General features: G+C 40.2%; 1 pseudogene; it reads right to left on the bottom strand.

Moving 5' to 3' along the window:
* Window positions 1-1171: 1171 nt before the first annotated feature.
* LOC132638840 (5S ribosomal RNA) lies at window positions 1172-1291 on the bottom strand (annotated as a pseudogene).
* Window positions 1292-3945: the final 2654 nt, after the last annotated feature.

Below are 3945 nucleotides of genomic sequence, written 5' to 3'. Positions count from 1 at the left end.
ATATTGTTGCTTGCGAGCTTACGGTGCCTTCATTAGTTTCTTATCCTCATGTTCTTATGTATGTACTCGGTAGTCGACTGATATCTAGTTTCCTTCCTAGGACATGTTGTCATTAAGATGGTTCTAAGTCATGATTGCTACGGCCCCCGGCCGATATGTGAGCACCCTTAATTTTTGTACCGTTTTTCCTTGCTCCTTATCTCCCTACTAGTAGACAAATTCTCTTATTTAGAGATGGCACCTTTCCTTTCTTACTTCTCTGGTGCTATTCTAGATCCTCCCCTTTTGTACTAGTCGACCTTATATATATACCATATCACCTCTTTCTTCTTCTTTTTTATCCCTTCGTCGGGCTCTTTAATCCCTTACAATACCATCATAGTTCCACTTATGGTAGCATCCAGATGATTTGCAATAGCATTTCCTTGCTAGAGACTTATTATTCTCAGTGATTACCATTTCTCACGTTCTTCGTCTCATACACACTTAGTCATGACTTCCTTTTAATGCGAGTATACTTCCCTCCTTAAGTCCCACTTATCAAAGTCTGTTCTCTTACCCCACACATTCGTCTTTTATTCCATACTACCATCCTTTATCTTTTTTGCTTGCCTACCTTCGAATTTTTATCCAAATAATCCCTTGCCTTGTCTCTCTTGAAAGCTTCACTCACCCTCGTTTCTTACACTTTTTCCTTTTCTCAAGACATTCTAATCCCTTTACTTTCTATATACTCACTCCTTTCCTTTTCCTGACGTTATTGCGTTATGATTTTCCAACTCTAATCTGTAGTGAAAATAGCATCAACTTACCTTGTAACATTTGTACCACTTTTGTCACTTCAATTTTGTCACTTGAACTTCTTACCTTGTTCGATCAATGCCTTCAGTATATAGCAACGCTGGTTGCTGGGACACACATACCAATTTGGCGCGGTCACCTATGGGATATCATACCTATACATATATGTGGTTATTATCCCCTCACTTACAAAGTATCTCCAAATACTATTCTAACTCATCCTAATTCTAGAGTTGTGATGCACCTTCTCTCTCGCCACCGATCTAGTCCGCCTTGTACTTCGTGGCCTCTTAAGGTTTCCAACCACTCTGCATACTCCAATTTCCCTTAAGCTACTCTAGCTTCTTATCTGTCCCCTATCTCTGAATTTGTAAGACTTTTAGTATGTTTCCCAGGGGGGTCACCCATCCTAGTACTACTCTCGCCCAAGCACGCTTAACTTCGGAGTTCTGATGGGATCCGGTGCGTTAGTGCTGGTATGATCGCATCCACCCTACTGCATGACTTTTATCACATAACCTAGAATAAGCTGAAATTCTAACGGATTCCGATAACTCCTCGTGATGCATCTCCCCCCAGATTAAAAGGATTCCTTACTCGTCCGACGAAGAAAATGCTATTTTAGCCTTTGGAACTCCCGATGACAAGCCATCAATCAACATATACAACTGCTTTCCATTCCTAAATGTTAAGATTCCTTGTAGCGGTAAAACTTCTTAGTCACAGTTATCTATAAATACTTTGGTTACCGGTCCCTTCAAAATTTCCATTTGTCAACTATCAATGGTATCCTGCAATAGTTGTACGCATATAAGAGGTTCCAATAAAAGACTCATATACCTGTAGCCGGCCTGTCCTCCTCTCGGTCTGGAGGGCTGTAGAGTGAAGTATCCTTCTCATCGTGCTAGCCATCTCATCATTGCGATTGTTTGTATGGTTCTATATCATATACTCTCACAATTGATATAACTAGCAACTTGAAATTTCACGAGGGTTCGTTGTCACCAGCTTGTTTCGACCAACACAATATCCTTGAATCCTTTTCTTGCGATCTTATCCCCGTCTACTTTCATGGCTTCTCCTTGCATTTCCTTAGCTCATCTAGCTTCATAGCTCCCTATTACTTTTCGATTTCCCCACTATTGGGTGTCATAATTCCTCCAATACCTTGGTCCGTCTTTGTGCTCGTACTCAAGCTTACTTGTTTCCCCCCTTAAAGGTTTTACCTTATGGTGTTGTACTTTATTGCCATTCTCGATCGGAATTTATAGGGATACTCGAAATAGTGATGTGCCCAACTATCTGTCCAGTCAGAATAGTACTTTTGATTCCAATAACTGATGCCCGATGCCCACTCGTAGCGTCGTCTTTATTTTATCATCCCATATCAACGTGTCTTATACTTTCCCTTTAATTAATCTGTAGCAATCATAGATGTATAATCTTTGTTATCTCTTAAATCCTTGGTCCTCATCCTTAAATTTTAGGAAAATTTTGACAGAACTTCCCCTATATTTCTTACTATCCAAACCTGCACGCAGCCCAGAAAATACATGCAATGCCTCACAGGGCCCTCAATATCGAACAGAAATGCAAAGATGACGAAACTTACCTCATGCGTCACAACTCGCAATATGCTTGAACTTTTATCAATCGTCCTTGTATATTTTCCTGGTCACTTTCTCTTCCATTCATTGGCTATATATTTCAATAATACTTGCAAAATTCTTACCATATCTGACTTATAATCCTTTTTACCATTTCTTACCTCTATACTGACTCCTTCAACTTCTGTCGTCTGCAATCTTACAACTGAACTTATCATTAAATTATATATGTAACTAATTCCCCCTGCTTTACTATACAATCAGCTTATCTTGATTATGACCAATTTATTCGCATAGAAGATGCACATCTTGATGACGTAATTTCAACAAAGTGACTTACCTCTGTAATCCCAATATCATCATCCTCTTCCTTTGTCAACACCATTCTTCCATTAAAATTAAGGGTTAGTACAAGGAATTTCATTTCCTATGACTTAGCTCTCATCGCACGATCTACGATAGAAACAAAGGTCAATGATTCCTAAATGCCCAGCAGCCTCCTTTTTATAAGTGTGGCCGGCTTCACAACCATAAACAGGACTCTGCTAGACACGGCTTGCAGACAACCCTAGGACAGAACTGCTCTGATACCAATTTTTCACACCTCACCCTTGGTAAGGCGTGATTGGCACCCAGCACCTTACGGAAACCAAGCGAACCAAATTATAACTTGTATTCTCTATGTCCCGAATGACAAAATAAGGCTAAGGCTAGATATTAACGTAATATCATGTACAAATATATGTCCAATGGACCCACGACGCCAATATAACGACCGGTAGAACCTAACGAAGCTATACACAGGAACTGTCTGCAAAGCCTCTATAAACATGACTGAAGTATTCAAGTCGGGACAGGGCCCCCGAAATGCCCTGAAAAAAAAATCATACAAACATATATACATCCAGACTCGGCAGCGCTCCAGGAAGAAGTAGAGTTCACCAATCATAACTGGTACCTGAAGGCAGTCTACGATGAAAGATCCTCGTCTTGTCTATCCACACTTGCGGGCATTAACGCAGCGTCCACAAGAAGGGACGTCAGTACGAATAATGTACTAAGTATGTAAGGGATGAATAGTAATATAGTAAGCGATACCGAACATGGAAAATAATATAATGAACGTATAAAGATAAAGTAATATAAAAGAGATCAACCTGTGCCTCTGAATGCCCTTTTAAGGCGAATGTCGTGCATGCTTAGCTTTTAAAAGCAAACCTTTTCCATACATATCCATATATAATATCTCGTCCGGTCGTTAAGGCGCGGTAATACATTTATATACACATAGCGTCTTGCATGGTATTATCTTACCCGGCCATGTAGGCTCGGTGTCATCTTACCCGGCCCTTTCGGGACTCGGTGTTATCTTACTCGGCCCTTTCGGGACTCGATGTTATCCGTACTCGGCCCTTGCGGGACTCAATGTTATACCCAACTGATCAGTGGGATGCAATGCATACATACATACATATACATAAAAATACATAAATGAAATCAACATCATCATTAGCATTATCACAATCAGTACATCCTT

Source organism: Lycium barbarum, chromosome 4 (genome assembly GCF_019175385.1).
Source record: "Lycium barbarum isolate Lr01 chromosome 4, ASM1917538v2, whole genome shotgun sequence".
NCBI lineage: Eukaryota > Viridiplantae > Streptophyta > Magnoliopsida > Solanales > Solanaceae > Lycium > Lycium barbarum.
The sequence above is the reverse complement of the archived record's forward strand: the minus strand, read 5'-3'. Positions and strand labels throughout refer to the sequence as shown.